This window comes from Loxodonta africana, chromosome 23 (genome assembly GCF_030014295.1).
Source record: "Loxodonta africana isolate mLoxAfr1 chromosome 23, mLoxAfr1.hap2, whole genome shotgun sequence".
In the NCBI taxonomy this organism is placed as follows: Eukaryota; Metazoa; Chordata; class Mammalia; order Proboscidea; family Elephantidae; genus Loxodonta; species Loxodonta africana.
This window is the reverse complement of record NC_087364.1, coordinates 73249530-73272303: the sequence shown is the minus strand read 5'-3', so window position 1 is coordinate 73272303 and position 22774 is coordinate 73249530. Positions and strand designations below refer to the sequence as shown.

The following is a 22774-nucleotide window of genomic DNA, read 5'->3' as shown; positions in this document are numbered from 1 at the left end:
TAGCCTCTGAGCTCCGGCTCCTACTTCGTTCCATTTCTGAACTTGAGAACTCCAACAACCAACTGGGCATGTGGCATCAAGGTGTCATTCTTGGCACAGACTAAGTGCTCAGTAATACCTATTGAATGGATGCATGCATGAATAAATGAGAGCCTTCTCTGAAAATCACCAAAAAGTCCCTAAAACGTCACTGATCCAAGGGAAATATATAGACCACATTTTCCTGGAGAGGGATGGAAATTATAGAGCAAGGTCTTAATGAAATCACTCTGTACTTATCTACTATGCTTCCTAATTAAAGTCCATTGCAATATAGACTAATTTAGGAAATACGGCTTGGCCTACCAGAGGCTTAAGAGAGCCAAATTGTTGCCCAGGATGGGATGAACTTGAATTATTTAAATGAAATGCATCTCTGTCCATTCAGCTCAAAAAGATGCTGACATGGCAGCATCTAAATTATAGTTTCTATTTTCCTATTAGCTCTGATTCACATTTCTTACCAGTCCCTGAAAGCCCACCCAACCCTTCACGTATTTCCTTGAAACATATGTGTGGCTCTGAGGAAATGACAATAAATGTAAAAAATGCAGAATAAATTGTTCCAGTTCTTGACAACACTCTCGGTGATGTTTCTCAGCTTTATGAAACAGTAATAATGTATAAATGAAGGAATTAAAAGTGCCTTAAACCAAAAAACTGAACCTCTTGCGGTTGAATTAATTCCGACTCATAGTGGACCCTATACCACAGAGTAGAACTGCCCCATAGGGTTTCCAAGGAGTGGCTGGTGGATTTGAACTGCCAACCTTTTGGTTAGCAGCTGAGCTCTTAACCACTGTGCCACCAGGGCTCCAAAAGTGCTCTATATGTTTGACATGCTGTAAAAATTGCGAGAACTTAGTTTCTTTGAATACCTGATACAAAGCCATTTCGATAATGAAACTCTTTATGGTTGTCCTAAAAGCAGCATGAGGTAGAAAAAGGCAGCCTTGGACTAGAAATGGAAATTCCTGTTATTATCAAAGTATGGAAAAATTGTTTGGGACCAAGAAGAGTCAAGCTCTGCCCAGGCTATAATAACAGGAAGCCGATGTGGAGTTGCCACGTGCAATGTTCCTAAGGCAGTCATCCCGATATTCCACAATAAGCCATTACCATGGCAACTTAACCTTCAGCGGCACAAAAGGAACACCTCAGATTTCGTTCTTCAGAGTGACAGAGATCTCACACAAGATCAAGGGATTGGGTTAAAAAATACTTCTCTAATGCTATTTTTGATGGCTGAAAGATTTAAGAAGCGGGGCAGATACACAGACTGGACTAAGATGAACCACGTCTACGAATGATTGAGAGTTATGTATTTTTACAGTTTTAAGTGGCTTGATGTTCTACTGCAAAGATACAAAAATACAAATTTATGGACATTAGTTAGAGGAGTAGCGCAATGAATTAAATACAAGTGTCCTTTTTTCCCTAAATACCAATGGGATGACAGAAGTGTTTCAGCTTTATGGCGCCTTGAAGGGCATCTCCAACCCACTCTAGTCATTGGTCCATTCTACCTGAAAGAATCTTCCTGACAGCTAGTAGCTTATATGCATACTGAACTGAGCACCAAATAATGAAAAATTAAAAAAGTATCTAGGAGCCAAATAACAGAGCTGAAATTTGTAACCTTGAGTTCCTAGGTGGTGCAAATGATTAATGAGCTTGGCTGCTAACCGAAAGGTTGGCGGTTTGAGTCCACCCAGACAGACCTTTAAAGAAAGGCCTGGAAATGTGCTTCCAAAAAAATTGGTCACTGAAAACACTGTGAAGCACAGTTCTACTCGGAGACACGTGGGGTGTGGAGTCAACTCCACCGCAGCCAGTAAGCCTACAGCATAGTCGAGGGCCATGTCGATTGGTGCGCAAGACTGGCAAGAAGGTGCGGTCGGTCGGCGCAGATTCATCAGCCCTCTTAGAAAAATAATGCAAACATCTGGTTTCCTCTTAGTACATCAGTAGCTTTTTTTTTTTTTTTTCCATTCGACAAGTGTTTATTAAGTGCCTACTGGGAGCCCTGGTGGCCCAGTGGTTAAGAGCTTGTTTGCTAACCAAAAGGCCAGTAGTTCGAATCTACAAGCTGCTCCATGGAAACCCTATGGGGCAGTTCTACTCTGTCCAACAGGGTCGCTAGGTGTAGAAAACAACTCAGTGGCAATGGGTTTTTTTTTTTTTTTTTTTTTTTCCGTCTGTGTGCTGAGAATACAATTATTCAGACAATGAAGTGAGAAAATAGGCCCTCAGGAGAGGGAGAGATTTGCCAAGTAATCACATAAATACGTGTAAAACCACAAGAGCAACAAGAAGAGGGTCGTGGGCCCTTCTGGGCAGCCACGAAAGGCGACCTAGGAAGTGGCCACTCAGCTGGGCTCTGAGGGATGAGAAGGCAAACCAGGCAGGGGCCCCTGCGCCAGGTGCAGCCCAAGCAGGAAGCGGAAGTGCATCATAAGGGGCAAGTGAGGAAGATGTAAAGAAGGGCCCCTCCCACAGGCAAAGGTGTGTGCAGGGCAAGGGGGGGCGGTCCCAGGAAGACATGGTTTACAGAGGTGGATTAACCAGTAAACTCGGTACACACGGGATTACAGTAAGCAAGATATGCTCGTGCTTAATTGCATTTACTTACTAATCTGTAGTGCGCAATTTCACCACATCTCACATGGCTTTCACGTCTCTGACATGATGAAAAACAGATGAAACATGCACTACAGGTTAGCAAGTAAGCACACGTAAGCTCATGCGTACCTTGCTTACTGGGTAACCATCCCGGAACGGCTACAATGCATTTTCACCCCCAGGAGTAGCTTCACCTTTTAATAAAAGGAGAGCTGACATTTCATAATCCAAGCAGCTTCCTTTATAGCGTTAAAGTCTCTTCAGATCTGTTGATCAAAAACCTGAGGCTAAAGTGTGCTAACAAAGCCGGCTGGTTAAGTGAGAGCTTAGGAACCTGAGCAGTGCCTCAGGCCATCCTGTAATGCTTCTGTCCCTCGTTCTCTCTTTTCTAGTGGGAATTTCCTTGGAAACAGTGGTCCTGTTAAACACAGAAGTGATCAACAGAGGCAGGGACACGGATAAGAATTAGAAGGCTTATGTGGTGCTCTTAAAACCATTCTGAAGCCCTAAAGTTTTTCGGTGGCTCATCTTGCTATTTACATGTTTCGAGTTCAGTTATATCAAATATTCATTTAACATTCTCAAACCCAATGAAAGTCACCGGGTCAAAAAATTGAAAAGGAGAAATAAAACCATCTGTCAGCTATTTTCCTCCACTGAGGACTCTTCTGGAGCCCTGGAGACACAGTGGTTAAGAGCTCGGCTGTTGATCAAAAGATCAGCACCTCGAATCCACCGACTGCTCCTTGGGAAGCCTACGGGGCGGTTCTACTCCACCATGTAGGTCACTAGGGGTTGGAATCCACAGCAAAGGGTTTGGTTTGTTTGTTTGTTTTAGGGATTGTTCTGGGATGAGCCTGAGGGGGTCTCACTGGTTTAAGTAATCCTGAAGTTGGGGACTGGTTGTTTGTGGCCCTAGACACAAGCCGAGGACTTCGCTGGTGTTCAGCCAAGGCAACCACAGCCTGTTCCAGCACTGGAAGGAAAAACAAGCTGCGAGGCGGTCGGCTGGCTTCCCACGGCAGTGCCTTCCTGTAGGGCTTTCACGGTGTCTTTGCCTATACCTGGTTTCCTCACAACATCTTTACTTTGGAACATACGTGGCATCTCTACTATTTTTAACTCTGGGATATGTCAGAGGACCTTGACTTTCTGGAACTAGACTTTCTGGTTGCTTTAAAATGCTGTCTCAACTACCTGAAATTTAAAATGACATTCAGAAAATACCCAGATTCGCCCAATAATCACAATAGAGTGAGGCCCAAGCTGGCTGTTTGGAGATCAGAATGCATTTTGCTATAAAAACAATGTTATAAATGGTAGAAAAGTTATGTGAGTTCCCAAAATAGCCCCTGTAAACCTTCGTTCCGATTTATACATTCGCAAAGAAAAAAAACAGAAGGAAAGAGGAAAAAGGGCTACAGAGAAGGGAGCATAGTATGGCAGCTAAAAACGCTGGAGCCAAGCTGTGCTCAAATCTCATCACTCACTTGACCTTGACCAAGTTACCTGATTTCTCTGTCTCAGTTTGCTCATCTGTAAAATGGGGATAATACAGCATTCCCCTCAGAGGCACGTTGTGAAGATAAAGTCAACTCTTACAGTTGTTCCTGCGAGGTCAAGTCACTGGCACGCTGTGGCGTTTCCACTACATGTGGGTCTCCACACACCAGCCATTCCTGGGACAAGGAATTGAGCAATCTTAACCAAACCAGCTGGTCCTTGGAAACCCTATGGGCAGTTCTACTCTGTCCTACAAGGTCGCTATGAGTTGGAATCCACTCAACGGCAACAGTTTAACCAAACTATGCCTAGCACAGAAACCTTCACTGTAATGAGTATTTGATGTAATTCTGAAAGAAAAAAAGGACAGGGGTGCACTGAGACACAGGAGGCTCCTGTGTACACTTCTCTCCTGAGCCAGTCACCTGTGCCTACCCTATGTCACCCCTCTGCTCAAGCGCAGCCTGGGGGGCGAGGGGAGGTACCTGCAGCAAGGGGCAGACACGGATGGAAGTGGAGAGGGGAAGGAGGACTTCCTCCAGGATTCCCAAAGCCGACTGGACAGACTTCCTGCAGCTATCTTTATAGAGCCATCCCAGAGCAGTAGACAAGATGGACCATTGAGTCCTTTCAGCCACATTCCCGGGGCCTCCCCTACAGTCTTGCCTGGTCACCAGACACAGCCCTGCTGGGAAGGCCGCCCACTTTCTGGGGTTTCTCTAATCTCCCAAATGATCTCCATGAGGCAATGGCAGACAATAATGAATGGGTTGTACACAAGAGAGAATACCCAGAATCCTGTACAAGCCCTCACCGCTTCCTCCACCTCCAAGAACCAAAACCAAACCAAACCCTCTGGCCACTGAGTAAATTCCAACTCATAGAGACCCTATAGCAACCCTACAGGACAGAGCAGAACTGCCCCCATAGGGTTTCCAAGGCCGTAAATCTTTACGGAAGCAGATTGCCACATCTTTCTCCTGTGAAGCGGCTGATGGACTCAAACCTGGTGAGTCAGCAACGAGCGCTTTAACCACTGCACCACCAAGGCTCCTAATCTCCAAGAAAAAAAAAAAAGAAAGCATCCTCAAATAAAACATATCTGACCTCTTCCAACACATTTAAGCACGTACCAGTTACCTGCATCAATCACTCATTCAGTCACTTAATCTTTTGTGTTCGGACTAAGAGTCTGAGAATACAGAGGCATTCTTTTGTTATTTATTCTTAAGGAAAATTTCTTGCCCTCAAGGTGCTCACAATTTAGCTCAGGGAGAGCAAACAGTCAGCATTGACTACCCATTGCCGTGAAGTCCATTCTGACTCATAGTGACCCTACAGGACAAAGGAGAACTGCCCCGGGGGGCTTCCAAGGAGTGGCTGGTGGACTCCAGCGGCCAATCTTTTGGTTAGCAGCCTTAGCTCACTGCAGCTTTTAACCACGGTGCCACTAGGACTCCTTATTAACTGCAGTATTGACAGACCAGCCTTTGCTTATCACCGCAGCTGGGACACCACAGCTGAGTCCCATTTGCAGAGGGCATGGTTCACTGGCCTCCCTGGGCACAGCACTGTCGGGTGGCCAGGAGGCTCCCCAGGGAACATGGAAAGGAAGTATGGTAGCTCTGAAAATACTTCATCTTCTAGAGCGGACCTGGTCCTACTCCTGCCCGGTGTGTACACGCTGACCATGTGTACAAGGTGCCCATGAAGTGGGGACGGCCTCTGTGGTCAACACTAAAACTGGGCTTCACTACAGCAGATGGCATGCCTATTTGGAAATCCAGAATATTAACACGGTGCTAACAATTGGAGCCATATTTCTAAGCTTTTTATTTCCTTCCTTCTGGTTACCAGGAGCCCTGGCAGCACAGTGGTTGACAGTGCAGGCTGCTAACCAAAAGGTCAGCAGTTCAAATCCACCAGCTGCTCCTTGGAAACCCTATGGGGCATTTCTACTCTGTCCTATAGGATCGCTACGAGTTGGAATCTACTCGACAGCAATGGGTTTTCTATCTGATTAAGCACTTGGAAAAAAGAGCACAAGAGAGAATGTTTAAGAGGAGAAGTTGCCTTGTAGACCATTCAATCGTCCTTTTACCAGCCTTTGTCTAAGAAATAAAGTTGTAGACTTGAGTCAGCACTTCCCATGACATCAATCTAAAACTAAGAACGTATTGGGGGAAGATACCGCTTTTCTCAGCGCTCCTAAACTGGTAAGTGAAGTTGCACATGGTAGTTAGTCAGCGGCGCTGTTCACCGGTATTTCTGGCACCTTGCATTCTGAGCAAATGACAGGACTGTAGTTTCCTGCCCTTTTTAAGCAGGTCTGGCCATGGGACTCACAAGGTCCAATGAAACATGAGTGGAAGTAACAGGCATCGCTCCTGGGCAGAATCTTAAAGAGCCAGAGGACCGTGTGCTACACTCTCTTTATTACTCTGCCCTAGCAACAGACATGGAAGACAGGCCTGGGGATCTACTGCCGAAAACTCAGCTAGCGACAGCCCTATGAAAGACAGTTCTGCTCTGACACACAGGGGGTGGCCATGTGTCGCGATCGACTCAACAGCACTGGTTTTTCGGTTAGTAACAGACAATGGCCCAGGAGGCAGCTACTCTAACCTGGGTTCTGAAGCAGGGTCCATGAAGAGCTAAACCACACAGCACGGGTGAGATTTTAACCTTTTGCTTGAAGCCACTGAGATTTCGGGATTGTTTGTTGCCATAGCATAACCTGGACTATTCTGACTGATAAAATGTGGGACCAACAAAAGCAAAACCCATTGCCATCAAGTCGATTCTGACTTACAGTGACCCTATAGGACAGAGTAGCACTGCCCCATAGGGTTTCCAAGGCTTAATTGCGAGGATGGCGCAGGACGGGTAGTGTTTCATTCTTTTGTACGTAGGGTCGCTATGAGTCAGAACCAACTTGACGGCACCTAACAACAACCACAACAATCTTTACAGAAGCAAACTGACACATCTTTTTCCCTCAGAGCAGCTGGTGGGTTAGAACCACTGACCTTTCAGTTACAGCCAAGCACTTAACCGCTGCACCACCAGGGCTCCTCAAAAACAAGGGACAAAAAACGCTTATTGGCACTGTCAGGCTGGCACTGTCAGAATTCACGAGAGGGGGTCCTCCTATATCCTAAATTGCTCCAAAGTCCCCTTGCAATCTGCCTTTTAATTTCAAAACTCTTGGCTGTCCTCTGACCTCTTATAAAGGAAGATAACTTTATCTCTTGACCTTTTGTTGTCATTGCCATTGTTTTTCTCTCTGTTTTGAAGCAGAAGTAGGGTTTGAAGAGGAAAATGGGTAGATGGGGATGGTTGAAGCCTGTTCCTTCTGCTCACATACTAGTGGACCTTGTACGTCACATGGCCACACCTACTTAATTAGAAGACAGAGATTGTCTTACTGATGATCGGCTCTGCCATTAACCATCTGTGTGACCCGTAGACAAATTCTTCATGTCCTGGGATAGCAGTTTCTTTGTGACATAGACCTGAGGGAGCAAAATAGCCCCCTGTGAGGAGTTACCCCTAACTCTGAGGTAGGTTTGATCCAGTCCACATGGAAATGGACCCCGCTTTAATTAAACCATATCAAAACAAAAATCTACGTCAACATTAACGTTCAAGAGTTCACGTAAGAATCCAGCCTGTTTGCTTGCTTGCTTTCTGCATGCATCCATTCAGCAAGTACTTACTGAGTGCTTACTGTGTGCCATATCCCCTTCTGAGCACCGAGGATACAGATGTAAAACAATAACCAGACAACAATCCTTGCCCTCACGGAACTGACATCCTAGAGGATGTGTGGCTTCTCTTGAAAATGTGGACGAGCTTGCAATATGGGGCCGGTATTTCAACCCAGCAATGATTGCTGAGAAGCTAACAGCTGATTCCTTTAGACTAGGCTTGGGGTCCCTGCTTACCCTGGGTCTGGGAGGCCTGCCTCAAGCACTCACTTTATCCTCCTGGCCCCCAGAGCATCTGCATTTGTGAGGCCTGGACTCTGACCTCTCAGAGCCTTCATTTCTAACAGTCCAGATTCTAAAACGACATGCAACAGAAGATGAAAACTGAGTACATTCAAGTGTGTTTCAGAAAACTGTGAGCTGTATATGTAAACAGAAGAGGAAATGGCCTCTGTCCTCTCTCCCTCATAGCCTCCTAGCCTTCAAGAGAGAAACGGAACTCTTCCAGAAGAACGAAATACACTCAGCACACTTCACATCCCCTTCACTTCCATCCGTTCCTTTTCTCCCTGTCATCGCTCTTTCAGCAGTCCTTTTGTTCTGGAGGTGGAAATTAGCTTTGTAAATAACCAGAGGTGGATATACCGAGGTGTCTTAAACATTTAACTGCCTGTCTAAGATTTTACTTCAGCGGTTGGGTAGAAATTAGCGTATCACTTTAATAAGATCCGCAAGGCCCTCTGTTTGCTCTGCAATGTTTTTGACTAACTCCCCATCCTTGTTCTCACCTTCCCAAGACATCTGAGGCACGTGGGTGCAGAGGAACGGTTATATGTCTCAGCTCCGATGGGAACTGGCTTTGTGAAAAATGCGTGGGCTGGTAGATATTACAGAATTATTCACAAGGTTATTGTTAGTCATCTGTCCTATAGCCATGCTTTTCACCTCTCCTTTCTCTTCCTGTCTTTCGGTTCTTTCTTCTCTCCCCCTTAGGTGGGACTGTAGGTGAGCCATCTTTGAGTCAGCTCCCTGTTAAGTAGCAGAGTTAACGGCACCAAGATAGGAAGACATCATCAATCACCTCTAGTATTCACAGGTACACACACACAGCTGCACCCACGGTGTGCACACATACATGCCATTACTCAAGGGAAAGGCAATTAAAAGGTTGTTTTTCTCTGTAGTAAAAAAAAAAAAAAAAAAAAATTTTTTTTTCATCTGAACACTGAGACATAGTAAGCCAAGTTTCAGCCAGAGCAAAATTTTATAACTAAGTTATAAATGCTTGAAAATAGCAAGACACAATGGAAGCCTGACACAATCTTAATTACCCTGTCACTAGACAGAATGTTCAAATGTACACAAAAATGTTCTTTTCTAATCCCATGAATTAGTCCTACAGATGTATCTAGAATGAAGTTTTTCATGTCTGACATACCTATCCCACCTCTGAGTGGAATAATTAGTCCAGGTTCCAAATCCAAGTAGATGCTTTTTTAGTCAAGTTTCTGAAAATATCTCCCTGAAGCCGAAAAATAATACCATTAATATTAATGTGAATAATAACAAAAATAATAAATTTTCTACAACTAACAGTGGTTAAGAACTTCCACTCTAGGCCCCGTGCTAGTCATTGCACCTGTCTGATCTCATGTACTCATCTAATGATCACACATGATCACACGCGGTCACAGACAGCACCCCACGATGTGGTTCTTGTGGGGGTTATTTACCTTCAGATCCACCACTCATCTCCCCTTACCCTGCCCCGAGCAATGACTGACCTTTATGAACTTCACCTTTGGAGTTCCCATGCCTTTTGGCTTCCACATGGGTTCCCAGACTGGGACGTGAATGAATTGGGGGTATTTATTTCCCCAGCTCTGGCTCTTCTGGGTCACAGGTTGGTAATCCCTCTGTCCCCCAGCTCCTGGTAAGGAGTGCTCTCCTCCAGCCATGGCAGTTTCCCGCTTCTGGTAACTATTCTTGCTCCTTATCCCTTCAGATCTTGGAGGGGTTTTGTTAGCCCCAGGATGCCTAGACTCTTGTCATTGTTGATGCTGCTGCTGCTGTAGAATCGGCCCCTGGATGACAGTGACCCCATGCACCACAGAACGAAACGCAGCCTAGTCCTGCGCCATCCCCGTGATCAGTGGCGGTTCGAATGATTGCAATCCACAGGGTTTTCATTGGCTGATTTTCAGAAGTCGATCCCTTATTAAGCCCTCTCAACTACTCGGAGTATGCCATCTCTCTTCTAGACCCTGAAGGATACAGTAGCATCATTTCCCATTTTATAGATTAAAAAAAAAAAAAAAACGGAGACTTTGAGATGCTACACGACTTGTCCAAGATTGCACAGCTGAAGGGAAGATCTGAATTGAGATCTTACCTCAAACCAGGCTCTTAACTAACATGGTACATGGTTTCCAACAGAATCTCTGTTGTGCTGGTTTTCTGCGAAGGCGTCAAGAAAAGGATTCGGACCTGCAGCCCAGGAAGAGGAGCTGGCTTTACTATCATGATTTAGATGAGTGACGGAGCCCTGGTGGCGCGGTGGATACGAGCTTGGCTGCCAACCAAAAGGTCGGCAGCTTTGTTTTGTTTTTAAGCTGGATGCTGTTGATTTTCTAAAGTTACTTGGCTTCTTTATGGGGGAAGTAAGACAGACTCACTTTACTCACTGTTCACGATTCTTGTAAGTATAAAAATAAGATACTTAATGTGAAAGGACCTTAAAAGGAGGTGAGTGTTAGGTAAATTCAAGTTATTTTTCCTTGGATTATATTGTAGATCGCTGTGTAATGTTTATGTATATGAGACTGTATGTGTGTGTGTGTACACACGTATGAAATGTGTATCTTATCCATATAGCTTATCATACGAATTCATATCTTATTCATCTTATACTTGTGAAACGTATATCTTATTCATGCATATGAATTATATTTTGGAGCCCGGTAGCACAGTGGGTAAGAGCTATCTATGGCTGCTAACCAAAAGGTCATCAGTTCATATCCACCAGCCACTCCTTCGGAATACTGTGGGGCAGTTCTACTCTGTCCTGCAGGGTTGCTATGAGTCAGAATTGACTCGACAGCAATAGGTTTTGGTTTTTTACATTATATTCATACATTAGATTAGAATACCCTTGTTCTGCCATGACACAAATCTTTTGTCAGGGTATCTACTATTACTTGTCCACTGTTCAAACTTGTATACATTCTAAACATGAAGACTCCACATTTGTATTCAATCATTTAAAAAACAAGAAAATTTCATTCACTGATAATTGTTTGTATAACAAGATGTATCTATAACTTTAGGAAATAAGATAATATAGACATTAAGTTCTCTTCTGTAAAGTGGTTTTATCCCAAATGTATAGGAAATGAGGAGCTTTTTTCTTAAATTTAGTCCATCTACGCAGTCATTGAGATACAAAATATATACACAGTCATGGCTGAGATACAAAAATCACATTTTCTGTAGTGGACAGTAAAAGGCGGGTTTCACCTCACATCTGATGGGAGGTGGGTAAATATCTGATAATATTCTGGCACACGGGCTCTTGGAATGAGAACCTGCTCTGGAATCTAAAAAGCCCCAGGCTACAGTGGAATCCTGGAAACCTGGGTGAGCAGGGTTTTGGAAGCAGCAGACAGGTGGCTCCCAGGGTACCTCAGTAATTCTGTTGACGCCACATCATCGGGTAGAGACGGAGCCAGAACCCCCGAGTGTGCCCTGCTCACACCCAGGTACGTCGACTGTGACCACCTCCACCATCGCCAAGGCTGCTGGCTGTAGTGTGAGGGGACATCACTGAGATAAGCCCCAGCTTCCTCTGGCCGTAGTTCTGACTCATTTTCTGAATTAGGAACACCATTTCATTGTTTGACGCCTCAGTTTTCCTACCAATAAAGCATGTACCCATCTTCCTGCCTCTTGTTCACAAGATTGGTTTTTAGAAACTCAAGAAAATGGTGCCACAGAAACATGTCTCTTGAACTGAAATCATCTATGCCCTTGTCACATGTCGGGCTACTCATCCAAGGTAACCTTGCTCATGCTACCTTCTAGCTGGGCAGGCATTCTGAAGTGGTAAAGCAGAATGTTTTAAGAGGCTGACCTTTGGTGTCGGGAAGCTGGGTGAAAAGGACAAGTTTTATCCCTCACCCTCAGTGTCCTTGCCTGTAAAATGGAGATGACAGCACCAATTTCACAGGGCTCTTGGGAGTTCTGAACGAGAATGAATGTCAACACTTAGAAGTGTGCTTGACAAGAACCCACTGAATGGTAACTTCCCCCTATGAACACTTTCCATACAGTACTTATCACATTATAGAACTGACTTGCATTTGGCCTTCTCACCCCGCCCCCACTCCCCCTGCCCCTCCAGTGCTTTGAACGATGCCCACTATATAACAGGGGCTCAATAAACATTGGTTAAACGAGTCAAGAAAAAGTATAAGACATGGTCTCTGCCCTCCAGGCATTTATATGGAGTTAGCGGATAAGACATGTATCACCGGGTAAGTAGTAATTACACATCGCAGAAAATAAGTGGCATGTGAGCGGTGTGCGCAAACGTGAGAGAGAGAGAGTGCTTCTGACAGACAGGGAAGGAAGGCTACGCGGAGAAGGGGGCCTTGAGCTTAAACCAATACCCCTCAAATCGGATTGAGCCCAAGAACGAATTTCACTTTACAGTCTGGTCATTCAAACACTGACGATATTTTCCCCTCCACTTTGCTTGACTTTAACTTGTGGCTTCCAGGATACCATGTTGATAGCAGCTGCATTGCTTTCTGCTGTAACAAATGACCGCAGATTTAGTGACTGAAAACAACACAGATTTATTCTCACCTACAATCTGGAGGCCTGAAGTTCAAAGTCAGTTTCGCTGGGCTAACGTCGAGACGTCAGTAGGGCTGGTTCCTCCTGGAGACGCTAGGAGAGAACCTATGTCCTTGTGTCCTTGCACGTTCCAGCTTCTGCAGCTGCGTTCCTTGGCTCGTGGCCCCTTCCTCCATCTGCAAAGCCAGCAGTGGAGCATCTTCAGTCTCTCTCTGCTCCCGTCCTCATGTTACCTTCTTCTGATTCTTCTCTAGTCTAGTCTCCCTCTGCCTCATTCTTTTTGTTGTTTGTTTGTTTTAGGTGAAAGTTTACAGAACCAATTAGTTTCCCATTCAACAAACTGTACACAAAGTATTCCATGGCATTGGTTGCAACCCTCACACTGTATCAAAACTCTCCCCTTATCTGCCCTGGACTCCCCATTTATTTTTATGTGGTTTTCCTGCCCCTTCCTGCCTTCTCATCTTTACTTTTGGGCAAACGTTGCCCTTTTGGTCTTGTATAATTGTTCGTTCTATGCAGCACGTTCTTTTTGTGTGTGACTATTTATTTTATAGGCCTGTCTATTTGACGCCTGGTGATCCAGTGGTTAAGAGCTCCGCTGCCAACCAAAAGGTTAGCAGTTCAAATCCACCAGCTGCTCCTTGGAAACTCTGTGGGGCAGTTCTACTCTGTCCTTTAGGGTCACTGAGTTGGAATCAGCAACGGGTTTAGTTTTATGGTCTATTGTTTGGCCAGAAGGTGGTTTCCTCCACCTCCCTCTTATAAGGGCACTTATGATCACACTTAGGGCTCCACCAGATAACACAGGATAAGGTCTGCATATCAAGATCCATATCTGCAAAGTTTATTTTCCCATATAACATTTGTAGAGATTAGGGCCTGGATATCTTTGGGGGCCATTATTCTGCCTAACACAGTGGCCAATAAAATGGGGGGGGGGGAGGGTGCCTTCCAAACACTTAGATTTTTTCCAGTCCATCTTGATATTGAATCCTGCCAATGTATCAGTGAAATAATAAGACAGATAGCCTTTTCATACTGTTAGTCAGAATTTGCCTAAATTCTTCCATGAACTTCGTTTGAGTATATAGATTTGAGGTAATGTTGTTTGCTACTGAAGCTGCGGACGTTTAAGATAGCCAGTATTTTCTAGAAAATAAACAAGCAAAGCAAGAAGATCCAGTTGGAGATACTGGGTGGGTGAGGGGGTGAAGGGACGTGGAGGCAGGGAGGGGAATGCTCACAAGGTGAGTAGGGGCTTCAGGGCTGGTTTTGGCTGGAGCCAGGCTTGTGGCCATTTCTGTCAGAAAGGCTGCTGTTGACACTCTCCCTTCTCTGAGAGAAATTTCCACAAACCATGGAGAAGGGACCAAATGAGCCGTCAACCTGCACCCTCTGAGCTTCCAATAATAATCCTATTTTTTTACATTAGATTTTGGCCACTAAAGTACACACAGAACCATGCACATTATTAGGGGGTATTGGACATTTTCACAATCAGCCTTTGCACACACATACTTCGGGACATCTCCATGGTCTTATCATCTTTTAAAGTCTCCTTCTTTCTGGTCCTCTCAATATTTATGCTGCTTAAAACCTCTGGGTAAAGCTTGAGGACAGCCACCTAAGATATATCTATTGGTCTCATCCCATCTGGAGCAAAAACGAATGAAAAAAACCAAAGACTCAAGGAACATATTAGTCCAAAGGACTAATGGACCACATGAACCATGGCCTACACTAGCCTGAGCCCAGAAGAACTAGATGGTGCCCATCTACCATCACTGACCGCTCTGACAAGGATCACAAAAGAGTCCTGGACAGAGAGGGAGAAAAATGTAGAACAAAATTCGAATTCAAACAAAAAAGACCAGACTCACTGGTCTAACAGAGACAGGAGGAGCTCCCAAGACTATGGTTCCTGGACACCCTACTAACTCAGAAGTAAAGCCACTCCTGAAGTCCACCTTTCAGCCAAAGATTAGACAGGCCTATAAAACAAACAATAACACATGTGAGGGATATGCTTTTTATATCAACCAAGTATGTAAGACTAAATGGGCAATACCTGCCCGAACGCAAAGACGGGAACGCAGGAAGGGACAGGAACACTGGAGGAATGGAAACGGAGCAGCCAGCGTATAAACGGAAAGGGGAAGGGTGCTGACACAATGCAGGGATTGCAACCAATGTCACAAAATAATTTGTATATAAATTTGTGAATGAGAAACTAATTTGCGCTGTAAACTTTCACCTCAAGCACAATAAAATCAAAAATAAAACCCTCTGGGAAATTGTCTTCTTCGAGGTGAAGATGTAGCGCTATATTCTGTGTGAAGTTTAGTATCCATGTCTCCCATGAGGTGATGTTCTACATAAATGTGGCCACAAGACCTGTAACCTGTCTTTATCCAACAACAATCCACAATTCTGCTGTCACATAAAACCACCTTAATATGGCAGTTATGCATCTCACTAAGCTCTGCCCAGTCTAATAGCATTATGTTTCCATAGTTACTAATGCATCTCCAAGTGGAGGAAAGCACAGAGCAGTTTGAAATTATAGATAACAGGAGGAAAATAAGTATATAAAATGTAAGCATTAATAAAATACATGACAAGCGGGGTGCTCCAATGTTGACTGCTGCGTGTGAGGAGACAGGGCCCTTGCTTTCTGAATGGATAACTACGCACAGGCCACAGAGCTTCCAATCTCTATCTTGCTCCCAACCAGCCCTAGAAATGCTTAAATGGAAGGACTCAAGTGCACAGCTGCCCTATTTGGCAATAAATGGGGCTACGGAAAGGTATACATGTAAGAAGCTAAGGTCTCCCTGTCCATCCCTTTTCTCTCCATTCATACTGGGTGGCGCAAATGGTAAAGCACTCCACTAGCCTAAAGGTTGGTGGTTTGAACCTACCCAGAGGCAAACTGCACCCATAAAGATTACAGCCAAGAAAACCCTATGGAGCAATTCTCCTCTGACATACATGGGGTCACTGTGAATCAGAATCAACTCAACAGCAACTAACAACGAGAAGAGCCCTGCGCCTGGGTGTCGAAAGCCTTCTCAAGGGGCACCTTGGCCTCTTGCCTCTCTCTCAGGCCAGGCATCTTCCTAAGGCATTCTCCTGTCTGTCACTCAGGGCTGAAGCGCATGCAATGACTCCGCCATCCTTCTGGCAGAGCCCAAATTCCTCCTCTGGGAGCTCGAGACCCCTCTGGTCTGGGCCGGCTGCATCTGTGTAGGCTTCTCTCTCTCCCTGTGCCTCTGCTCAGCCGGGCTGGTCTCCTGCCCTCCGCTCATCCACTCCCTACGCTTCAAGGCCAGGCTCAGACCCACCTTCTCCTTGAAGGCTTCTTGGCTAACTCTTGGGTCAAAATTGATCTTTCCCTTTCCTATCCCCCACAACACATACTCTTGCCTCAACTCACTGGGGCATAAACATCAAATGGTTTTATTTTCCCACTCACTGCTTTCAACTCTGCTTCTTTGAACCTCCTTTTCCCGCTGGGTGATGGTTTCTATTGCGGCTATGTTGGCTCAATTCCATACTTTTCAGTCTCCTCTTTTCTTTAAACACTTTCTCAGCCCTGTTCCTTTTCAAATGTCAACCCCATATTTAATTCACATCTGTCTTCTCTTCCTGTCCTGGACCCCGCCCCAGGCAAGACACCACTGGCTGATAAGAATGATGGAGGAAGGGGGTTTGCTGCTTCTCAGGCTACTACTTTCTTCTCTCTTCCTTGCACCCTTCTTCTGGTGTTGGGCTGGGAGAACGAGGGAAAGAGAGAGAAGTTTCCTTACTGCTCTGCCTGTGGAGGTTCCTGTCCCCTCCCTGCCTCAGTCCTAGCTGCTGCTCTGGTTCCTTTTCTTGGGGCCCAGCAGGTGGATGCTGGTGGATAGCCCTTAGAAGGTGGGGACCTTTGTGAGGTTAGCCTGACAACCCTCAGCTGATGGCTTTGCACTAGGCTCCTCTGAAGTATGCTTCCTGTGTCACCCCGGCGTCTCAGCCTACAGTCTCATCTCTTTGGCCTCAGTCTCCAGAGCCTGCAGCCCCATTGGGATCCTGACTTTGTACCTCTTCCTACTTCTTCATGCCTTTGCCCGTGTCATGCCAGTCATCTCTCTCCTGTCCTCCATACCCTAGCAGATGCCAGCAGCTTGACCACTGCCAGCTGGCATCCCATCACCATCCCAGATTTTGAGGATGGTGGAGCCCTGGTGGCACAGTGATTAAGAGCTCCATTGCCAACCAAAAGTCAGCAGTTCAAATTCACTAACCGCTCCTTGGAAACCCTGTGGGGTGATTTTACTCTGTCCTATAGGGTCACTATGAGTCAGAATCAACTCAACAGCAACGGGTTTGGTTTGTTTTTGATTGGACAGTCATAGCAAATTTATGAGGGATTCTCTTGGAGGCCCATTCCCTTGGCTTTGAGGTGGGGGGAGAAATACCCACTTCCCTTATGGAGAGTTAATAAGGGGAGGAAGAACACTGCATTACTCCATAAGGAGACCTCTCGCTCTGTCCCCAGCTGGCTTCTCCTTGCTAACTTGTGAGGGAGTGGATGGTGGAGATGGTGCCAAGACTGGTTCCCCTGAAATCGCACCTCTTAGCAGGCCCTGCAGGGGTGGCTGGCCCCTCCGCTTGGCAGTTGTGTGAATTTAGGATGTGCAGGACTAGTCTCATTCCTGAGTAATGGCAAACATTGCACTGGGCACCAAGATTTCTCTAAGGTTCCTGGAACTACGAATTCCCAGTCTCCTGCCTTTGTGTTCTCTGGCTTGTGACACTTGACTGTCAGGTTGGTCAAAGATGGTGGCAAGATTGGGGGTTTCCAGCCTTCTGCTCACTCCTCGTTATGGGTTAAATTGTCTCCCCTAAAAATGTGTTGTAGATCCTAACCTCTATGCCTGTGGTTATAATCCCATTTGGGAATGGGTTTTTTCTTTGTTAAGTTAACAAGAGAGGATTAGCGTAGGGCGCATCTTAAGTCAATCTCTTTTGAGATAGAAAAGAGATTGAAGATGCAGTCAAGTGAGAAAAGAAGAGACGGGAAGAAAGGTGCCAAGCCACGTGAAGACTGCCCCGGGACAGAAGCTCTGAAAAGACAAGGACCTTCCTCCAAAGCTGACAAAGAGAGAAAGCCATGCCCCAGAGCTAGCACCCTGAATTTGGACTTCCAGCCTCCTAGACTGTGAGAGAATAAATTCCTGTTTGTTAAAGCCACCCACTTGTGGTATTTCTGTTATTGCAGCACTAGGTAACTAAGACATTCTTCCTGTTGTATACACAGGTCAGCTGCTTCCTCTTTGATGCTGACTAGAAGAATGGCATGAGTTAGGATCCATTGTTATAATTCTATTGGTCAAACTATCTTATGTATTATATATATTATATTATATCATATCATATTACCCTACATTGTTTTCTATTTGTTTTAAGCAGGCAAATCTTGCTTCCCCAATAAGGTAAAAGCTGAGATGAGCCTTAAAGAATAAAAAAAGAGAATAAGTAGTATTTAATATTCCTTTTGCTTTGTGCACAGTGCTATGCATATAAAACAAAGAGACCAGATAAAGATGTGTTGACTTGCATGGGGTACATGAAAACAACATGGACTACAGACCCTAGGAGCCCCTGCTGGAGCAGTGTGGTAGCTTCCCACTGCTGCGTAAAATCCAGAGAGTCCTGTGATCTCTGTGGGGTAGAGACCTGCAGCTGCATTCAGGGACTAAGGCTCTATAGCTGTGTCTACATGGTGCTCAGCATTTTTCTGTTCACCAAAAACTCAAACTATTTGGGTTTAAAAATCCAGATTTCTAGTGCCTGGGAAATAGAACATACTATGATTGAATGCTTACCTTTTAGTTAAAAAATATTGATTTATTGTTTGCAACTCAGTATGGACCCAAAGAGAATTAGGTGAGAAAGAAGCAAACTGCCACATCCCTAAAGAAATGTTTGTTTTCCAATTCTGCAACTTTAGGGATTTTTTTTTTTTTTTGCTTTTCTCTTTCGAAGAGAAAAATAAGGAATAATAAATGGATTCCCAACCAAAAGGGGAAAAATAACTTGTAGTGAAAATTTGAAAGCTAATGCTGATAAATTCTAAATTCTGTTTCTAAATGCTAACAAACGTATGTGTGCCAATTTTTATGATGATGTCCTGTATGTCCTAAATTCTAACACTTCATTAATTGGAGAATGCACCATGCTGAGCAGGTGGCCACCAAGGTCTGTGTGCCATTGCCCAGGCAGAGTCTCTGCGTTAGAAACTCCTGGGAGGGCTCGCTGTGTAGAGGGCTGCTGTGGTGGGCTGTGGTTCAGCATGGAGAGTAGGGGAAAGGCCTGTGAGGTCGTGGTGTCTGGGAAACTCTGAAGACACAGGGCTAAATCCCTGAAATGTGTGGGTGGCCTGATGATCCAAAGTGGGGGCCCCGTTCACTACTACCTTGACACGGCCGTACGCCATGTGCTGCTTGGACAGGGTTTGCCGGGCATTAAAGTGAAGATCATGCTGCCCTGGGACCCAAGTGGTAAGACTGGCCCTAAGAAGCCCCTGCCTGGCCACATGAGCATTGCAGAACCCAAAGATGAGAGCCTACTCACCACCCCCATCTCGGAGCAGAAGGGTGGGAAGCCAGAGCCTCCTGCCAGGCCCCAGCCAGCATCCCAAAACCACATAATGGGGTCTCCCTGACAACCGAATCTGGAGCATGGATGTTGCTCTGTAAAGACTTTTAATAAAATCTTTTAAAAATAAAATAAAGAAATACAACCATAATAAACCTGTATGTTGATTGTAAGACGCATCTTAAAATTAACACGGTAAAATGTAAATGTTAGCATGTTAAATTCGTGCTGTGCTTAGCACTTCGTTTAATCCTCTCAGCAACCCCTTCGCTATCATCACCTTCATTTTACTGATGGAAAGCTTGTCCAGCACCTAAGAGGGTGAAAGTGTCAGAGGAAGATTAAAATCCAAGTCTAACCACTATAGTGAGCCGCCCCAGGTTAGAAGATCCAGATGTTAGGAGGACTTCATCACTGGCATCAAAAGCTTGACTTTCAAAACTACCCCCAATCTGATCACTTCTCACCACCTCCATCTCTACAGCCCCAGTTCAAGCCACCCCCATCCTTACAAAGATGACCGCTGCATCTTCCTGACTGGCCTCTGGCCTTCCATTCCTACCCCTTTAGTCTATTCTCCACCAAGAAACCTGAGCAATCTTTGTAACACCTAGGTCAGATCAGGTCAATCCTCAGTAAAAAACCCTGCAGTGGTTCCCACCTCACCCAGAAGAAAATCCAAAGTCCTCACCGTGGTCAGCTGACCAGGCTCCTGGCTGCCCTCTGCCTCGCTGGCCCATTCCAGCCTCACTAGGCTCCTAAGCGCTCCTCAGATGCAGCAAGCCCACACAGCACCTCTGCACTCAGTTTCCTTGGTCTGGACTGCTCTGCCCCCAGACACATCCAACAGGCTCACTCCCTCTCTTTACCCCAGTCTATGACCAAAAGCAACAGTCAAGAGATTAAACAGTGTATTGCATTGGGCAAATCTGCTGCAGAAGACCTTTAAGAAGCATTAAAAAGCAAATATGTCACTTCGATGACTAAGGCGCGCCTGACCCAAGTCATCCACATGCTGGACAATAAAAAGAGAAGACAGAAGAAGAACTGGTGCAGTTGAACTGCAGTGTTGGTGAAGAATATTGAATATACCATGGACTGCAAGAAGAACGAACAAATCAGTCTTGGAAGAAATACAACCAGAATGTCCCTTAGAAGCGAGGACAGTGAGACTTCATCTCACTTACTTTGTATACATCATCACGAAAAATGAATCACTAGAAAATGACATCACGTTTGGTAGAGGGTCAGTGAAAATGAAGGAACCCACCAGGAGACGGATTGACACAATAGCCAGAACAATGGGCTCGTGCATACCAACGATCATGAAGATGGCGCATGACCAAGCAATGTTTCATTCTGTTATACAGAAGGCCACCATGAATCAAAGCCAACGCAACAGTAACTAACAACAACAGCATGATGAAAAGTTATCGCAGAACTCCCGCCTACCCTATTTAAATCTCACCATCCACCTCTCTCCAGCCCCTTATCTGCTTATCTTCATAAAAAAAAAAAAAAATCTTCATAGCGAGTATTAACTCTTGATATGCTAGACATTTATAAATAAATATTTGTTTGTTTCTCTCTCCCTGTACTAAAGGGTAAGCATTTTAAAGGCAAAGACTCTATTTTGTTCACTGCCACACCCCCAGCACAAAGGACAATGTCTGGCCCAGAACAGGTGTTCAAGAAGTGTCTGTTGAACAAGTCAGTTTATTCAACGTCATATTGGCCTTAATTAAGGGCTTATGTTTATGAGCATGATGGTGTGCTAACCAGTAACCAGTTGCCATCGAGTTGACTCCGACTCACGGCGACCCCATGTGTGTCAGAGTAAAACTGCTCCACAGAGTTTTCAGTGGCTGGTTTTCTGGAAGCAGATCACCCGGGCTTTCTTCCGAGATGCCTCTGGGTGGAACCACACATCTTTCTGTTAGCAGCTGAGCACATTAACTGTTCACACTACCCAGGGACTCTGATGGTCTGCTAGGAATTATTTACTCTGTGTAATCCCTGCTTCATTCTGAATAATAACAATGAAATATAACGAAAGCTTTCACCACGATAGTTTGATAACTATTAAAGCCCTGTCTTGAACTCCTGCTACATCATGGCCAGACAGTGTGTGATATTTCAGTAAGGATGTGGTCAGTCCATGGCTTCCCTGAGACCATGCTGCTCTCCCCCAGTCTTACGTCAGCTCCTTCTCTGGCCGAGAGATACTCTGAGGGCCCTCGGGGTGTCCTCCATCAGAGAGGCCAGAATGACACCAGGCCAAATTCAGAGCCCTTGATTTTCTTTTTGCCCTCAGGTCTGTACTACCAACTCAGCTCCAGTTTTAATAAAGTTCTCTCTTGTTCTAAGCCTGAGTGGAGACCATTTAATTGTTTTTTTTTTTTTTGAGAAAATAAGTGTACTTGTAAAAGGGAAAAAAAAATTTTTTTTTTTTATTGTGCTTTAGGTGAAATTTACAGAGCAAATTAGTTTCTCCTTAAACAGTTAATACACATACTGTTTTGTGACATTGGTTGCCAACCCCGAGACGTGTCAACACTCTTCCCTTCTCAACCTTGGGTTCCCCATTTCCATTCATCCTGTTTTCCTGCCTTCTTGTCCTTGCCCCTGGGCTGGTGTGCCCATTTAGTCTCATATATGTGGTTGAGCTACATGTACTATTGTATGTTTTATGGGCCTGTCTAATTTTCGGCTGAACGGTGAACCTCAGGAGTGACTGCAGTACTGAATTAAAAGGGTATCGGTGGGCCATACTCTCAGGGTTTCTCCAGTTTCTGTCTGTCCCAGAAGGAAATTTTTAACCTAATAAATAATTTCTATTTTTGTAGAGGGAGTAAAGATGGAACGAAAAGAAATGATGGAAAAAATTTTTTTTCGAATTAAAAAAGCCTCCTGTTTTCATGTAAATGACTTCCTCTTTTCTAAAGGCATACCAGTCTGGTCTCTGCATTGCTAAGTCTGGAGGCTCATGCCTGTCTGTCATATGAAGCATTTGCCCTCATCTTCTTCCCTCTTATTTTAGTTGGCTGGTTTCCCACCTTGAAATCATGGCTGGATTGTCCTTCCTGCATTCCTTTTCCACCTTCCAAAATACACCCCAAACAGGTAAGACCCTCAGGCCACAGATCCAAGTATGTAAGAAACACTGCATTTAAATCTTTGCCTACAAATTAACTTAATGTCAAGTCAGGGACCCCTCCTGCCAAGCTGACAGGAAATTTGATCTCGGGCAATATTTGCCCAATTTTTTTTTCCATGTTGCTGGGGTTGGGCCAAGATCCCAGGGCCCCACACTCCCGAGGCATCTGGGAACTCTTCAAATCATCAGTCATCTGTCCACTCTTAGGAAAGAGACAGTGTTTGCCCCAGCCCACACAGTC

At 45.0% G+C, this 22774-nt stretch overlaps 1 protein-coding gene and 1 pseudogene across 2 annotated transcripts in view; one reads left to right on the top strand and one right to left on the bottom strand.

Annotated features, from left to right (window-relative positions):
• The window catches only part of KCNAB1 (potassium voltage-gated channel subfamily A regulatory beta subunit 1), a 228950-nt gene that overhangs the window by 188480 nt on the left and 17696 nt on the right, over window positions 1-22774 (bottom strand). The window lies entirely within an intron of this gene.
• LOC135228581 (small ribosomal subunit protein uS3-like) lies at window positions 19072-19852 on the top strand (annotated as a pseudogene).